The sequence below is a fragment of the Oncorhynchus mykiss genome, chromosome 17 (assembly GCF_057628025.1).
Source record: "Oncorhynchus mykiss isolate SJ-2025 chromosome 17, ASM5762802v1, whole genome shotgun sequence".
Classification (NCBI taxonomy): Eukaryota; Metazoa; Chordata; class Actinopteri; order Salmoniformes; family Salmonidae; genus Oncorhynchus; species Oncorhynchus mykiss.
The window spans coordinates 20,787,298-20,806,889 of record NC_143038.1 but is presented as its reverse complement, the minus strand read 5'-3'; the positions used below and the strand labels follow the sequence as shown (position 1 = coordinate 20,806,889).

Here is a 19,592-nt window from a genome sequence, read left to right as displayed (position 1 = left end):
CTGTATAAAGTGCAGTTTACCCGTTTCAAGCAGAGCTGCTTGTTAGGCATTAGGCTACTTGGAGGTTAAACTATGAGAAATCAAGAAATCAGGTTAAACTATGAGCCTACCTTCGGGAATTTGAGAGAAAAGCTAATGTATATTTCTTGTAGCGATAAAAAATAGTTTGATTATTTATCATTGTTTGTGTTTATTTCATAAAGCGTCTCATACTTTTTATACATTTTATTATCTGTTTTTTTATATGGAACTTTGCATTGTACTGTGAAACTGATTGAGGTGTTAAAATCCGATTTGTCAACCAACATTTTTCCCTTGGCCTTTAATCAATGACGGCTTTATGTTTTATGTTCTTTGATAACATTTGATCTCTTTTATTGCCGTGCTTGTTTTTTTCATTTTATTGTTTTAAGTGTGTTGCTCTTTTAAATGCACTTCAATTTGAATTTAAGTTTGATTAGATGTTGGATCTTTAATTGATGATTGTATGAATATAGACTCCATTAACTTTATAGTCAATCATTCTTATTAAGATGTATTCCAAATGTATGAACTAGGTTATAGCAGTAGCGGCTGCTGAGGAGAGGACGGCTCATAATAATGGCTGGAACGAAGTGACTGGAATGGCATCAAACACATGAAAACAATGTGTTTGAGGTACTGTATTTGATACCCTTCCACTAATTCCGCTCCAGCCATTACCATGAGCCTGTCCTCCCCAATTAAGGTGCCACCAACCTCCTGTGGGTTGTAGGGCTACTAAATACATGTTTGGAGTAGATTGCCTGCTGAGCTGCACTGGGGTGTGATATGAGGACAATAGACAAGGTGTTAGGGGCTAATAGCATGTGTGAAGATCCTTGACCTTCCAGAGCCATCAAGAGTGGTCCAGCTCTGCTTTTATTCTGACTTCTCAGTATTGAGTTTCTACTTCTTATTATCAAATATATTCTGACTTACATGTACACACCATTTTATGCAGTGATCAGAACTGTAATGTCTGTTTTACATTAGAACACTTTGAGGTTACATACCTATCAATATCTTTCAAAGTAGGAAGAAAACACATATCATTTCTGGGTAATAATTCAATACCTTAGTGTGAATGTTTTCAATGAAAATGGCCAAAAATCATCAAAAATAGCTTCTTAGCAAAGAGTAATTTCTCAAACAAGAAGTTTGCTAGGACTGGAGTGGTCTGAGTAGGGAATGAACAACTGAAAACTAGCTGTTATTGGCAGAGGTTTGGAACTCTTTCTTATTGGTCTATTAAAGAATTTAACGCCTGGTGATGGCACCAGGCAGGCCAAAACACGATCCCACCAAAACAGGCTGAAATTTCAGGCGCCTTTTTCAAACTGCTCTTACACTAAATGGACTATTATAATTTTTCAAAATTTCTCAGTAATATTCCAACCCCATAGTGTGGAAATATACACTGTATAAACCACAGGAAATCACATTTTTGACTACACTGGGCCTTTAAGTCTTTCTCTTCTCCCTCTCTCACTCTCTCTCTCTCTCTCTTGTCTTCACAGACATTACAGTGTAGGTGATAACACCTGCTCCTTCCTGTTTATCATACAAATATGTCCCAGCCAGTGGAGCAGATGGGCCTTGTGTTGTTTGCACTTGAATGGGCAAACAATTCTGGTAACTAATAAAATATGATGGGCCATCTTGACTGTGTTGTATGGTGAGTAGACTGTACAGAGTTTAAAAAAATAAAATATGGTGGGGTTCAGCGATGCAATGACCATCCTTTTTGTAAATCGTTGAAACATACATTGAGCTTAGCATCGACACCAGATAGACAACAGCATAACTTCACAGAAGAAGACAAGGAAGAGAAGATGCAGAAGCAGAGGAAAAATAAGAAGAATCTGCCTCAGCTATACTGTATAGCCCCACTTCCATATCCTCAGTGCCAGCTAGGGGAGGATGGCCATTAGCATCTTTCCCTGCCTGGGAGTCTAGCGAGAGGAAAAGAGGGAAGGAGGGAAGAGAAAGGAGGGGATAGGGGATTCAGGCTGAGTGGGGCTGAGGAAGTCCTAGGATCGGGGGGATTGTGGTTTGGCCGAGTGCGTTTATCCAGCTCTGCAGCAGGCTTCTGAACCAGCACCTCAGGAAGACTCATTAAAGCGGTTGGCTGCTGTTCCACACTGATCTGTCTAATACCCCCATGTTCACAGGGCTTCGCTGAGGACACAGGAGGGGTTTGATCATATCGTTTCGGCGCAGACAATCCTAGCCACCAGCCATGAAGTTACTTCTGTGATTTACAGATTAGATGGGCCATCATCTGCCTTTGTCGGATGTTGTCACCTAAAGATAGCGCTCGGGTAGACATGGAAAAGGCATCCTTGTTAAGTATAGTTGAGCGGTTAAACAGGATGATTGTTGATTAGTTATAGGATGCTATCAACTGTGTTGATGGTGCCGACAGAGATGGTCGCCTCACTTTGAGTTCTTAGGAAACTATGCAGTATATAGTTATTTTAATGTATTATTTCTTACATTGTTACCCCAGGAAATCTTAAGTCTTATTACATACAGCTGGGAAGAACTATTGGATATCAGAGCAATGTCAACTTACCAACATTGCGACCAGGAATCTACTTTCCCGAAAGCGGATCCTTTGTTCGGACCACCACCCAGGACAATGGATCTAATTCCAGTAGTCGACCAAAAACAACAGCGCCGCAGAAGAGGCAGACGAAGCGGCCACCTGGTCAGACTCTGTAGATGTGTACATCACCCACCGCTGATGAGTATACTACTAGCCAATGTTCAGTCTCTTGAGAACAAGGTAAACGAAATTCGAGCAAGGTTTGCCTTCCAGAGAGACATCAGAGACTGTAACATTCTCTGCTTCATGGAAACATGGCTCTCTCGGGATATGTTGTCGGAATCGGTTCAGCCACCGGGCTTCTCCATGCATCGCGCCAACAGAGATAAACACCTCTCTGGGAAGAGGAAGGGCGGGAGTCTATGCTTCATGATTAACGACTCATGGTGTAATTATATCAACATACATGAACTCAAGTCCTTCTGCTCACCCTACCTAGAATTCCTTACAATCAAATGCCGGCCATTGTACCAACCAAGAGAATTCTCGTCAGTTATAATCACAGCTGTGTACATTCTCCCTCAAGCAGACACCAAGACTGCTATATCAAGGAACTTCACTGGACTATATGAAAACTGTAAACCATATATCCTGAGGCTGCATTTATTGTAGCTGGGGATGTTATTAACAAATCAAATTTGAGAACAAGGCTACCTATATTCTACCAGCATATTGATTGGCCTACGCGCATGGGCAATATCCTCGACCACTGTTACTCTAACTTCCGCGATGCATACAAAGCCCTCCCCAGGCCTCCCTTCGCCAAATCCGACCACGACGCCATCTTGCTCCTACCGTCTGATAGGCATAAACTAAAACAGGATGTACCAGTGATGAGAACCATTCAATGCTGGTCTGACCAATCGGAAGCCACACTTCAAGATTGTTTTGATCACACGGACTGGAATATGTTCCGGTCAGCCTCAGAGAACAACATTGAACTAAACGGTGACTCTATGAGTGCGTTTATAAAGAAGTGCATTGGAGATGTTGTACCCACTGTGACTATTAAAACCTACCCTAACCAGAAACCGTGGATGGATGACAGCATTCACGCAAAACTGAAAGCGCAATCCACCGCATTTAACCATGGAAAGAGGTCTGGGAATATGACTGAATATAAACAGTGTAGTTATTCCCTCCGCAGGGCAATCAAACAAGCAAAATGCCAGTACAGGCACAAGGTGAAGTCGCATTTCAACAGCTCAGACACGAGATGTATGTGGCAGGGTCTACAGGAAATCATGGACTTCAAAAAGAAAACCAGCCACGCCAAGAACACCAGACGTCAGGCTACCAAACAAACTAAACACCTTCTTTGCCTGCTTTGAGGATACTACAGTGCCACCGTTGTGGCCCACTACCAAGTACTGCACCTCCTTCTCTGTGGCTGACGTGAGTAAAGCATTTAAACTTGTTAACGCTCGCAAGGCTGCTGGCCTAGATGGCATCCCTCAGAGCATGCGCAGACCAGCTGGCGGGTGTGTTCACGGACATATTCAATCGGTTCCTATCCAAATCTGTTATCCCCACATGCTTCAAGATGGCTACCATTGTTCCTGTACCCAAGAAGGCAAAGATAACTGAACTAAATGACTACCACCCTGCAGCACTCACTTCTGACATCATGAAGTGCTTTGTGAGACTAGTCAAGGATCATATCACCTCCACCTTACCGGACACCCTAGATCCACTTCAGTTTGCATACCGCCCCAAAAGGTCCACAGACAACACAATCGCCATCACACTGCACACTGCCCTATCCCATCTGGATAAACTGAAGAAATGTGGCTTGTCACCCAAAACCCTGACAAACCTTTACAGATGCACAATCGAGTGCATGCTGTCGGGCTGTATCACAGCCTGGTACGGCAACTGCACTGGCCTCAACCGTATGACTCTCCAGGGGGTGGAGCAGTATTCACAACGCACCTACAGCATCTAATGTCACAGGAAGGGAAAAAAGATCATCAAGGACATCAACCACCCGAGCCACTGCTTGTTCACACCGCTACCATCCAGAAGGCAAGGTCATTACAGGTGCATCAAAGCTAGGACCGAGAGACTGAAAAACATCTATCTCAAGCCCATCAGACTGCTAAACAGCAATCACTAGCCACTTTAATAAGCAGATCACTAGCCACTTTATACAATGCCACATTTTGAATAATGCTGCTTTAATAATGTTTACATATCTTACATTACTCATATCACGTGTATACTGTATTTTATACCATCTATTGCACCTTGACTATGCCTCTCGGCCATCGCTCATCCATATTCTTACATGTACATATTCTCATTCACCCCTTTAGATTTGTGTGTGTTAGGTAGTTGTTGGGGAATTGTTAGATTAATTGTTAGTTATTACTGCACTGTCATAACCTAAAGCACAAGCATTTCCCTACACTCTCATTAACCTCTGCGAGCCATGTGTATATGACAAATACAATTTTATTTTATTTTAACTGTTATTTTCGGGTTTGGTGTGGAATGGATCCACTGAGAGATGGAGACAATTCAGATTTCTGTTTGTTAATGGTGAACTGTCATATGCAGTGCTTCCCCTATATTCATGCTAAATCATTGCCACCACTCCAATAAATATGATAAAATAAATAGATGTTGTTATAATGTTTGAGCCACTCCAACAACGCTTTCATTTATCTTTGTCATCATACTGTACGGCAAAGTCATCTCCAGGTGATTTTTTTTCCTAAGCTGTCAAAACTAAACGAAACAGTGTCCTACACCTCAGTTTGTGTGTTTTTTTAACACAAAACCACTGTGCTACTTATTTGTTTGTACTTTGAATTTGTGTGAAACCTCATTAACACTTTACTTGACACCTAGTGTCATAACACGTTAAGACACAGTCATAACCATGTCATATGTCATAACAGCTGACATAATTTGTCATACCCTGTCATAATATGGTCATAACACTGTTATTACCCATATATTTACTCCTGTCGTGACATAGATTGAGTTATTTTATGGCTGGTTATGATACCTACAAAAGAGTGTCAAAACCCACATTTATTCCAAAAAAAAAAACAATTCTGCCAAGAAGTATGTTTATTATTTAATTTTTTTCTGAAATACTTTGTTGTTGTTGTAATGATTTCTTTACATTCATGTTGTTTTATGACACTGTCATGAAGCATTATGACCGCCCTGTGTCACTTTGGACTAAGAAAGAAGTCACGCCCTGACCTGAGAACTCTGTTTTCTTTATATTTTGGTTAGGTCAGGGTGTGACTTGGGTGGGTACGCTAGTTTTTGTATTGTCTAGTTTTTTTGTATGTCTAGAGTTTTGTAGGTCTAGGTGATTTGTATGTCTATGGTGGCCTGATATGGTTCCCAATCAGAGGCAGCTGTTTATCGTTGTCTCTGATTGGGGATCATATTTAGGTAGCCATTTCCCTTTGGTGTTTGTGGGATCTTGTCTATGTGTAGTTGCCTGTCAGTACTCGTTTGTATAGCTTCATGTTTCGTTTTGTTATTTTGTTAGTTTGTTCAGTGTTCATTCTTTTGATAAATAAGAATGTACGCATACGACACTGCGCCTTGGTCCACTCCTTCATACGACATTTGTGACAAAATACTCTGTATGACACTGTAAAGAAGCATTATTACCATCATAATCATATAAGCCAGATAGGCCTATCACGTACATGCCCTTATATCAGTCATCAGTCAAAAAGAGGGTGTCTGGTCCTGCTCCTGAAATATGCTCCTGCATTCATCCCAGTCCTCAGCAACAGAGCATTGGTATATGCGCACTCAAATGCGCATTTACAATTATAATTTAATTTGGTAAAAAAATAAAAATAATATTCAACATAAACACGTAGGCCATGCTGTAATTGAACGTTTTGCCTTGTGTGGTAGGCATTGTTGGTTTTGACACTCTTATATAGGTGTCATAATCAGCCATGAAATAACTACTGTGGGAGGTTTTGTGGGTTTTGACACTCTTATGTAGGTGTCATAACCAGCCATAAAATAACTCAATGTATCTCACAACAGGTCTAAATATATGTGTCATTATAGTGTTATGAACATATTATGACAGGTTATGACAAGTTATGTCAGCTGTTATGACATATTATGACATGGTTATGACATGTCATAAAGTGTTATGACACTGGGTGTCAAGTAAAGTGCTACTGAAACCTCGGAGGCCACATTGTGTTGTCTTTCACTGAACAAACATTATGCCCTCACAAACAGACAGAGATAAATGAAACCTGAGAAATGAAAATGGTGTGAAAGGGTTGTCATGCCTACCCCAGGAATGGGTTTGGGTGGTGTATTTAGACCCCCATTACGTGGTGGATCTGTTTCAGCACAACAGGACCTAAGCAGGGAACTGTCAGAGGCCTGAGGAGACAAGCTCTCCGTATACTGAAGTGTTTGATCAGATGAGCTGCACTCAATCTCCTCAAGGTCTTGTCTTAGTGCTCAACAACACTTCTCTTGTGGATTTCCTTTGTTTTCGTCAAGTACACAAGGTCTCACTGTTTGACTTTCCATTATGTCGAAGTAAAAGTGTCACTAACTCGGTAGTGTTGTTTTTTGATTCAGTGCTTATGTATACAAACACTTTGTGCTGTGTGCCGTACGAGTCGTATTCGTTTTCGCGTGAGCGTCAAGTATTGTTTTACGGTAGCTGTACCCAACAGCATATTGCTTTCTGAAAAGGTAAAAGAATGAGAGGTAACATATTGTTGCTTTGCAATACATTTGATTGCCTTTTGGAATGATCTCTTGTATATTATCGCATGCACCTGTACTCACAGATCAATTCTGGTTCAAATGTGCGTTGCCAGGTAAATTGAGAGAAATCACGCTCATTTCAATGTGGTTCTTCTTTGACCAAGCCACTTATCCACTTCGAGCTCACCAGGGCTCTCAAGCAGCACAACAGGCAGGATATTAGCACGGGGCTAACCTTACACCCAACCCGTAATGACAGAGTTAATAACACTTGTCCCAGGAAACTGGGGGGCAGATGCAGGATGTATCTCTTTGTAAGTATGTTGTCAGTAACAAAGTTTGTGTGATTAGACGGGAGTTAAAGTGTAATTAAAAGAGTTTAAGTAGACATAGCACCATCTCAAGGGATCATGTAGCCTGTACCCTACCTTCGGGGGGGAAGCGAGGAGGAGGTTAATTAAATAAATGTCTGTGGGTTATTGAATGTGCTCTCTCCCGAGCAAAGTGGTGCCTTCTCCCAACCTGAGAGTAGAGGAAGACAGTTAATGACTCTGTTTTATAAAACCACTTTAGCTCTTACTTACGTCCCAGACAGTGTGAGGCTATTCTCTCTTTTCGTCCGCAAGGGAGATGGTCCCACCATTTTTCTCCCATCCATTAGCGAATTACCTGCCCCTCCCCTCTCTCTGCCATTAGATTAATTAATCTTCACTTGGAAAACAATGAAGTACTATTCCTCCTTTGTTGCAGGGCTGCGGGAAGATGGAGAGTGAAATTAGGGGTGACATGAAGAGGACCGGAAGACCTGAAGAGTATAATTTTCTGTAAAGAAACCAGCAAGGTCAGGTGATATTCTTATGAACACCTAATTTACATAATTAATTGGTGTTTATAACCACTTTTAAACCATTATCAAATACTTTAGTAAAATGTTATAAATATTCCTGCATGTACATTTACATGTACAAATACTTTATTAACCATTAGTAAAATGTTATAAATATTCCTGCATGGAATATAAATATTCCTGCATGTACGTTTACGCTCACACAAAAACAAATACTACTCGTATGGCATACAGCACAAAGTGTTTGTATACATAAGCACTGAATCAAAAAACAACACTACCGAGTTAAAAACAACACTACTTCTACTTCGACAGAATGGAAAGTCAAACAGTGAGACCTTGTGTACAGAAAGTTTTCATACCCCTTGACTTATTTCACATTTTGTTGTGTTACAGCCTAGATGTTTCTCTCTCATCAATCTACAAAACATCATAATGACAGTGAAAACATGTTTTTAGACATTTTTGACATTTTTTAAAATGTATTGATAATACAGAAAGATCTAATTTACATACAGCACCAGTCAAAAGTTTGGACACACCTATTCAAGGGTTTTTCTTTATTTGTACTATTTCTACATTGTAGAATAATAGTGAAGACATCAAAACTATGAAATAACACCCAAAATATATTTTTCCCTTTTTTCTAAATGTACTAACCCAAAAAGTGTTAAACAAATCAAAGTGTATTTTAGATTTGAGCAGTGGCAAACAAGCAATCTTCATGTCTTCTCACGTATTTTCAATGGGATTCAAGTCTGGGCTTTGGCTGGGCCACTGAATGACTTTCACATTCTTGTTATGATGCTATTCCAGCATTGCTTGGCTGTATGTTTGGGGCCAATGTCCTGTTTCTAGTTCCTGTTGGAACATACAGTATATCTTCACCCCATTCTAAGGTCGTTTGAACTTTGAAGCAGGTTCTCATCAAGGATTTTCCTGTATTTGGCTCCATTCATTGTTCCCTCTATCCTTACTTGTCTCCCAGTCCCTGCATTGTAGTTGTAGTGACATCTCACAGATTATCAAAGGACATTGGATGCGCCTGAGCTCTGGGAGTGTCACAGCAAAGGAGTGTGAAAACTTATGCAAATTAGATATTTATATTTCAGAGTGAAGCTTCTTCAGAGTGCAAACAATCTTAGACTGGGGTGAAGATTTACGTTCCAACAGGACAATGGCACCAAGCATATAACCAAAGCAACACTGGAATGGCTTCAGAACAAAAATTTGAAAGTCCCTGAGTGGCTCAGCCAAAGCTCAGACTTGAATCCCATTGAAAATATGTGGAAAGACTTGAATATTGCTGTTCACCACCGCTCCCCTTCTAACTTAACACAGCTTGAGAAAATCTGCAAGGAAGAATGGGAGAAAATCCCCAAATCAACATGTGCAAAGCTGATACAGACATACCCAAGATGAAAGTTGTAATCACCGCCAAAGGTGCTTCTATGAAGAATTGACTCATGGGTGTGAATACTTATGTAAATGAGATGTTTCTGTATTTCATTTTCAATATTTTTGCAAGAATTTCTAAACACATGTTTTAACTTAGTTATTTTGGGCTATTGCGTGTAGATGGTTGAAAAATTCAGGCTGTAACAACAAAATGTGGAATAAGTCAAGGGGTATACATTCTTTCTGAATGCGCTGTATGTAGTACATACCAAAAAAACATGTTTTGGGGTTGACAAAAGCTAAAAAGTTCACATGAGTACCACAACCAAAATACATGACCTATTCACTATCAAGTTATTCCAGCACATTGATCTTAGATACCTGCTGTAGTTTTGTTGGTTCACTTTGCTTTAAGCAAACCACTGGCCATGATGCTTATGATTCAAACATTCTCAAACAACTGTGTGCTGCAATACAAATGTTTATTGTACATTTTGCCAATAGATCCCCAATGTCCTACTATACAAGTACGAAGCAGTGTACATAGAAATGCAAATTATTATTTCAATTTCCCCTAAGGTGCATCAGAAAAACAGAGTAAGCACACAGTCTTTGAGTGATCGGAATGTTCAACCAGTGTGTTTGGGATAAATAAGTACATTGATGAGACTTAATGGGGGGGGGGGGGGGGGGTAGATTAGGAAGAGAAATTCATACTCTTCTCAGTTAAGCAATTCTGCCCTTGTGTGTTCCCAATGCTCCAGATTAATACGCAACCAAAATCTGCTGACTCACAGGATTATAGACCTTATGGACCTCCCCAATTTAATATGTCTCTATCTGTGTCAGTGTCTTTGACATCAGGGGTAATGCCCAACTAAAGAATCCAATCTCTCCAGATTAGTGTGTGAATTTGTTTACACCATCTGCCTTTTCTGTAATTTCATGTATACCATAATCGGATGGACATGGCTGTTGTGTGTCGTAAGGACTTCTCACCCAAAATCTCTTCCACATCGATGTATGAATTAGGTCTTGTTATGTGTTTACCATCTCCATGTGTTTGCATTGGCACAACGGTGGATATTATGTATATGGCATGCCAGTGATAAGTTGATTTTTAATGTCATGTGTCTTGTCCTGGAGGCAGAACTGAGTGATTTCCCCTTAGATAGACCAGCTGCAAAGTCAAAATTGCCTATATTTTCAAATGATCTGAAAACAAAAATGTGGTCTTAATGTAAGGTTAGTGCTAGGCATTAGGGTTAGCAGTGCTGTTAAGGTTAGGTTTTGGGATAGCGGGCAGCATTTTCACTTTTGGATGAATAGCGTGCCCAGAGTGAACTGCCTCCTACTCTGTCCCAGATGCTAATATATGCATATTATTATTAGTATTGGATAGAAAACACTGAACACTGAAGTTTCTAAAACTGTTTGAATGATGTCTGTCAGTATAACATAACTCAAATGGCAGGCGAAAACCTGAGAAAAATCCAACCAGGAAGTGGGACATCTGAGGTTTGTAGTTTTTCAAAGCTTGGCCTACCGAGTACACATTGAGATATGGATGAGCTTTCACTTCCTAGGGCTTCCACTAGATGTCAACCGTCTTTTGAAACTTGAATGAGGATTCTACTATAAAGGAGGGGCTCATGAGACCTGTTTGAGTCAGTGGTCTGGCATAGTGCCTCGGTCTCATGACGCGCACTCCCGACAGAGTTACCTCGCGTTCCAGTGCTTTTTCTGAAGACAAAGGAATTCTCCGGTTGGAACATTATTGATGTTTTATGTTAAAAACATCCTAACGATTGATTCCATACATTGTTGACATGTTTCTAAAGGACTGTAATGGAACTTTTCGAGTTTTTGTCTGGATGAAATGCTCGCGCCTCATGAAGATGGATAACTGGGCTGAACACGCTAACAACAAGTGGCTATTTGGACATAAATGATGGAACTTTATGGAACAAATCAGTCATTTATTGTCGAACTTGGATTACTGGGAGTGCCTTCTGATGAGGATCATCAAAGGTAAGTGAATATTTATGGTTGTTGTTTCTAATTTTGTTGATTCCAAAATTGCGGCTATTCCTCTGGCCGTTTTGGGTTCTGAGCACCGTTCTCAGATTATCCTTTTCCGTAAAGTTGTTTTGAAGTCTGACACAGCGGTTGCATTAAGGAGAAGTCTATCTTTAATTCTGTGAATAACACTATATTTTATCAATGTTTATTATTAGTATTTCTGCAAAATCACCAGATGTTTTGGAATCAAAACATTACTTTACGTAAGGCCCCAATGTAACCTGAGATTTGTGGATATAAATATGCACATTATCGAAAAAAAAACCTGCATGTATTGTGTAACATGATGTCCTATGAGTGTCAGCTGATGAAGATCATTAAAGGTTAGTGATTCATTTTATCTATATTTCTGCTTTTTGTGACTCCTATCTTTGGCTGGAAAAATGGCTGTGTCTTTTTTTGACTTGGCGGCCATCTAACATAATAATATGTTGTGCTTTAGCTGTAAAGCATTTTTGAAATCGGGCATGATGGGTAGATTAACAAGATGTTTATCTTTCATTTGCTGTATTGGACTTGTTAATGTGTGAAAGTTAGATATTTCTAAAAAATATTTTTGAATTTCGCCTTTTCAGCGGAATGTTGTTGAGGTGTTTCGCTAGCGGAACCCCTGCGCTAGAAAGGTTAAACCACTCTGCAGAGCTGCATCCAAAACAAGAGTCATGATAAAAAATGCAAACCTCACGACCAAATTGTCTCTTAATTGTTTTAGCTAAATTCTCAATTAAGGGCATGTGAATATATGAAAGGGCTACAATATATAACATTGTATTTCAAGACCATAGCACTACAGGCTTTTACCAGATATGTCACTTTCACATGTGCTATTAACCCTTTCACACTACCATCACATGGGTGTGATCATTCTACAGTGGTCCCTGAAGCGTATGATCACACCAGTGTGATTAGAACGCTTATTTAGAACGCTTATTTAGAATGGCCAGTTTCGAATGACGCAACAATCAGCATTTGAGCTGGCCACACTTTTTTTCAGAAACTATTAACACAAACACACCCCTTACAAAGTTATGTCCATAATGTGAGCAGTTTATTTTTGGATGCAATGTTCAGATATTCACAGAAGTATCTATAGCATAACACAATCATCCAAACTGGAAAAATGTAGACTACATTTGTCCTAGCGCTAACTGAGGAAAGATTGACGCAACACAAGTGGTCATATTTGTATAACTCTCGGCTGGCGAACTACAATATGAATTAGCTAATAGTAAGTACTATTTATAAATCATCACATCATGGGTGAGCTCACCATTTATGGAAATAATTGAATAAAACACTTTCTAGAAATCGAAAGTAATCCGACGATTAGTTTCAGCGTGCCGCCATGCTTTCTTTCCTCACAGAAACCAAAGATAATAAGAGAAGACAAGATGAGTTTGGTCTGTTTATAGTATGCATTTTGAAGCGGAGTGTTGTCTTCCATCGTTCATATCCCACAATTCACTTCCTGAAGTTCTAAAAAAATGAGTGAACCCTTACTCACCTCATTCTTTTATAGCATCTTTGATCCGACATCTTTGGTCCGTGAAACCTAGAATGCATTGTATGTCAACAAACATGGCTCCAAACACATAGCTGGAATTAGCTTAGCTCATAATCAATACAACCTTCAAAAAATTATTTTACACACATTGCCCATTACAATCTATGCAAGAATCTGAATGCATGATTCGTCACCGTTACTTGAAAAAATTTGAATAACACAGTAAATATATCAATAATTACCATACAAAACATTTTCTGACTGTGATTTATTGATAGAAATGGCGCGTGCCGGCAGTCAATCATGTAACCTCTCACTCCCACTCTGAGCCATTCAGTGTTGTTATGCTAGTGAGCTAAGCTGTAGCATTAGCAATGTATTTTAAGAAGCAGACAATTAACAAACGCGGAAATTCTGGCAATTTTTTTTACAATTCTGACAATGAGTCTGAGTATGAAAGTCAGGAATTCACCCCTCCTGGCCCTGCTGTTTGCTTTGATGAGTCCCAGTCTGGGGTGCAATGCCCCTTACCATTTACATCTGAGGCAGAGTGCTTCAAGTTGTTTCTGACAGAGGAGATGGTGGGAGACATAGTAGAGACCAATCGCTATGCCTTGGAGCTACAGGAGAAGAGAGAGCCAGGAGTGGGGGGGACAACCACAATCATTGAAATGTATACCTTCCTGGTGACAGTCCTCATGGGGATAGTAAAGAAGAACTCCCTAAGAGAATACTGGAGCACAGAGCCTATATTTGCAACTTCTTTCTTTGCCACCCTCTTTTTCCAAGACCGCTTCCTAGTTCTGCTGCGATGACTGCTTTTCATCAACAATGCTATTGCCATCCTGAATGACCCGTTATACAAAATAAGAAATGTCAACAGCTGACAGTAAAGTGGCAAACGAGACATCCACGTCCTCTTCACTGTCCATTCAGCAACCATGAGAAGTTGGAACACACGAGGGGAGAGAGAAATATCAAACCCAACTGCGTGCTTGACTATAACCTCAAAATGGGGGCAGTGGATAAGGCGGACATTATTAACAGCTTTGTAGAATGCACTCAGAAAACGACCAAGTGGTTGGTACAAGAAGATATTTTTTCAAGGTAGCTTCAAATTACAACAAGTCAATAATTCTGACGTAATTAGCATTGTTTTACAGAGCTAATAGAATAATGTAGCTAGCTACATAAGTACGATTGAATATAACACCATAAAGGTTATGAAATGAGTAACGTTACCTCATGTGTCTGCGGTTATAAGGACTATACACATATACAGTGGGGCAAAAAAGTATTTAGTCAGCCACCAATTGTTCAAGTTTTCCCACTTAAAAAGATGAGAGAAGCCTGTAATTCTCATCATACGTACACTTAAACTATGACAGACAAAATTAGAGAAAAAAAATCCAGAAAATCACATTGTAGGATTTTTTATGAATTTATTTGAAAATTATGGTGGAAAATAAGTACTTGGTCAATAACAAAAGTTTATCTCAATACTTTGTTTTATACCCTTTGTTGGCAATGACAGAGGTCAAACGCTTTCTGTAAGTCTTCACAAGGTTTTCACACACTGTTGCTGGTATTTTGGCCCATTCCTCCATTAAGATCTCCTCTAGTACAGTGATGTTTTGGGGCTGTTGCTGGGCAACAGGGACTTTCAACTCCGTCCAAAGATTTTCTATGGGGTTGAGATCTGGAGACTGGCTAGGCCACTCCAGGACCTTGAAATGCATCTTACGAAGCCACTCCTTCGTTGCCCGGGCGGTGTGTTTGGGATCATTGTCATGCTGAAAGACCCAGCCACGTTTAATCTTCAATGCCCTTGCTGGTGGAAAGAGGTTTTCACTCAAAATCTCATGATACATGGCCCCATTCATTCTTTCCTTTACATGGATCAGTCGTCCTGGTCCCTTTGCAAAAAAACAGCCCCAAAGCATGATGTTTCCACCCCCATGCTTCACAGTAGGCATGATGTTCTTTGGATGCAACTCAGCATTCTTTGTCCTCCAAACACGACGAGTTGAGTTTTTACCAAAAAAGTTATATTTTGGTTTCATCTGACCATATGACATTCTCCCAATCTTCTTCTGGATCATCCAAATGCTCTCTAGCAAACTTCAGACGGGCCTGGACATGTACTGGACATGTACTTTGGTCCCAGCTCTCTGCAGGTCATTCACTAGGTCCCCCCGTGTGGTTCTGGGATTTTTGCTCACCGTTCTTGTGATAATTTTGATAATTTTTCTTGTGATAATCTTGTGATAATCTCACCACGGGGTGAGATCTTGCGTGGAGCTCCAGATCGAGGGAGATTATCAGTGGTCTTGTATGTCTTTCATTTCCTAATAATTGCTCCCACAGTTGATTTCTTCAAACCAAGCTGCTTACCTATTGCAGATTCAGTCTTCCCAGCCTGGTGCAGGTCTACAATTTTGTTTCTGGTGTCCTTTGACAGCTCTTTGGGCCTGGCTATAGTGGAGTTTGGAGTGTGACTGTTTGAGGTTGTGGACAGATGTCTTTTATACTGATAACAAGTTCAAACAGGTGCCATTAATACAGGTAACGAGTGGAGGACAGAGGAGCTTCTTAAAGAAGAAGTTACAGGTCTGTGAGATCCAAATACATATTTTCAACCATAATTTGCAAATAAATTCATAAAAAATCCTACAATGTGATTTCTGGATTTTTTTCTAATTTTGTCTGTTATAGTTGAAGTGTACCTATGATGAAAATTACAGGCCTCACTCATCTTTTTAAGTGGGAGAACTTGCACAATTGGTGGCTGACTAAATACTTTTTTGCCCCACTGTATATTATGCTCCACACACAGTGAGCTACAGTAGAAACGGTATAACAAGACATACAGAAACTATTATAACGTAATAAGGCACTTACTTTGATAGAAACACAGTCTGGATTTGATTCTGGGTGTCTGTAGTGACGCCTCTCGCACTGAGATGCTGTGCCTTAGACAGCTGCGCCACTTGGGAGTCATAAGGCCAGGGTAGCTTCAAAATACAACACAGGCTAATACTTCTCTGATGCAATTAGCATTGTTTTCCAGAGCTAATAGAATAATGTATCTAGCTACCTAAGCATTGAGCAAAACACCATAAAGGTTATGAAAAGAGTAACGTTACCTGGCGTATCCGCGGTTATAAGGAATATACACAAAAATATTATGCTAAGTAGAAACGACATAACACGACATGCAGAAACTATTATAACGTAATAAGGCTCTTACTTTGAAAGAAACTCACACATTTCCAAAGTTATTATTGGTAACAAAAACAACTATGACTGCGATGCAGGCAAGAGACGGAAAATGTCTTGAACTGCACTAACAATTGGGAAGTGTTTGGGGAATTTTGTCCGGGTCAGAAATGTCTAAAAAATGTATTGGTCCGCAAAAGTAAAAATGACTACTTTTATGTGAATGAGGCGGAACACTCCTCAAATCAAACTGTTCTTAGAAAATAAAAAACTTGTCAGAAAATAATTTTAAATTGAAGTTGAAAACAGCCTATGAATAAAAACAAGCTGCATGCCTTGGTTTGAGGGCAGTGGAGATTAAATGTACTGTTGTGTAACAATCACATTCTGGAACGGAGAGAACGTTCTAACATCAGGGGCATGAAAAAACTCACGCTGGGGCGACCTTTAAAGGGTTAATATGTTAGGGGTTAACAAAAAAATAAAAAATTCTCTCATGTGCTTATTTTCTTTACTACCCCAGTACTAAGCTTTTATAACAACTACTAGTGTTTCTACCTTATCTGGTGTAATACTTTCTACGATGAGAATATATTTTATAGTGTATCGTGTCTTATTTTTGTCTCGTGATATCACAGTGAGGGAACGCCGTTGTCATAACGGCATACAGTACTACTGCGGTTTGTTTTTCAGAAAAGGGCATGTTACATCATGTACATAGTTTTTTCCCATTGTGTGGAACTGTGGTTAATAGGGCACTGAGGTAGACTTGTGAATAGTGTGTCACTGGTTTAAATACAGGATAAAGGCATTACCCTTAAATCCTTAAGCATCAAACTGTACCAGCAGCCTTACCACAGTTGGGCGTAAGCGGTGTTCTAGCAGTGACTGTTTTTTCCAATGAGATGGTTATATGCTGTACTTTATTTAGCTTAAGCTCCCATACATTTTTGAAAATCTGAAGGTGCAGTAGCTGTATATCTCATGTCATGCAGAGACATGTTTAAAATACTCTGAAATCATAAATGCTCAAAAGTTAAATGTAATACTTTCATTTTGTGCAGTTGTTATTTATTAGGGTCCATTGAAATGGTTATTTACCATAATTCATATTAAATTAATTTAATATGCATTCAAAACAAGTGCAGTAAGTGTAAATCTTATATCTGACTTACTTTAGAGACATTTTTCAAATGCTCTGAAATCTCAAATTCTCAAAATAAAAAGTAATACTTAAATTTTGTATGTGTGGGTTGGGATGATAATCCACAAGGCTGGCACAGTATACCCGGGAAAGCGGGGGAAGCCTAAGAATGCTTACAGTGCCTTGCAAAAGTATTCATCCCCTTGGCGTTTTTCCTATTTTGTTGCATTACAAACTGTATTTTAAATGGATTTCATAAACTGGACATACACAAAATAGTCCAAATTGGTGAAGTGAAATGAAAAAAAAAATATTAGAAGAGTAAAAAAACAGAAAAGTGGTGCGTGCATATGTATTCACCCCCTTTGCTATGAAGATCTGGTGCAACCAATTACCTTCAGAAGTCACATAATTAGTTAAATAAAGTCCACCTGTGTGCAATCTAAGTGTCACATGATCTCAGTATATAAACACCTGTTCTGAAAGGCCTCAGCATCTGCAACAGCACTAAGCAAGGGGCACCACCAAGCAAGCAGCACCATGAAGACCAAGGAGCTATCTAAAAAGGTCAGGGACAAAGTGTGGAGAAGTACAGATCAGGGTTGGGTTATAAAACAATATCCGAAACGTTGAACATCTCACGGAGCACCATTATATCCATTATAAAAAAAATGGAAAGAATATGGCACCACAACAAACCTGCCAAGAGAGGGCCGCCCACCAAAACTCACAGACCAGGCAAGGAGGGCATTAATCAGAGAGGCAACAAAGAGACCAAAGATAACCTCGAAGGAGCTGCAAATCTCCACAGTGGCGAATAGGGTATCTGTCCATAGGATCACTTTAAACTCCACAGAGCTGGGCTTTACGGAAGAGTGACCAGAAAAACATAACCAAATATGTTTGGTGTTTGCCAAAAGGCATGTGGGAGACTCCCCAAATATGGAAGAAGGTACTCTGGTCAGATGAGACTAAAATGTAGCTTTTTGGCCATCAAGGAAAATGCAATGTCTGGCGCAAACCCAACAGCTCTCATCATCCCGAGAACCCCATCCCCATGTTTTTCATAGGCAGGGACTGGGAAACTGGTCAGAATTGAAGGTATGATGGATGGCGCTAAATACAGGGAAATTCTTGAGGGAAACCTGTTTCAGTCTTCCAGAGATTTGAGACTGGGACGGAGGTTCACCTTCCAGCAGGGCAATGACCCTAATCATACTGCTAAAGTAACACTCGAGTGGTTTAAGGGGAAACATTTAAATATCTTGGGATGGCCTTGTCAAAGCCCACTCTCAATTTGATTGAGAGTCTGTGGTATGACTTAAATATTGCTGTTCATCTGCGGAACCGATCCAACTTGAAGGAGCTGGAGCAGTTTTGCCGGTGGCTAGATGTGCCAAGCTTACAGAGACATACCCCAACTGACTTGCAGCTGTAATTGCTGAAAATGTGGCTCTACAAAGTATTGACTTTGGGGGGGTGGATAGTTATGCACGCTCAAGTTTTCTGTTTTCTTGTTTGTTTCACAATAACAAATATTTTGCAACTTCAAAGTGGTAGGCATGTTGTGTAAATCAAATTATACAAAAATCTATTTTAATTCCAGGTTGTAAGGCAACAAAATAGGAAAAATACAAAGGGGGAAGAATACTTTCGCAAGCCACTGTATGCTACATTAATTTGTCTAGGAGAAAAAAATGATTTAAGTTTTATGGCTGAGTTTTAGAATTGAATGCACTGTGTAAAAATGACCTCAGATTACAAATCAGTTTAGATACAGTGCCTTGCGAAAGTATTCGGCCCCCTTGAACTTTGCGACCTTTTGCCACATTTCAGGCTTCAAACATAAAGATAAAAAACTGTATTTTTTTGTGAAGAATCAACAACAAGTGGGACACAATCATGAAGTGGAACGACATTTATTGGATATTTCAAACTTTTTTAACAAATCAAAAACTGAAAAATTGGGCGTGCAAAATTATTCAGCCCCCTTAAGTTAATACTTTGTAGCGCCACCATTTGCTGCGATTACAGCTGTAAGTCGCTT

At 39.8% G+C, this 19,592-nt stretch overlaps 1 protein-coding gene across 3 annotated transcripts in view; it reads left to right on the top strand.

The window, feature by feature from the left end:
* The window catches only part of LOC110493893 (cadherin-22), a 307,060-nt gene that overhangs the window by 70,074 nt on the left and 217,394 nt on the right, over positions 1-19,592 (top strand). For all 3 annotated transcript variants that reach the window (XM_021568462.3, XM_090205033.1, XM_036949887.2), the window contains exon 2: positions 8,102-8,192. The gene's annotated coding sequence lies outside the window, so the exon portion shown is untranslated. The remainder of the gene's footprint in view (positions 1-8,101; positions 8,193-19,592) is intronic.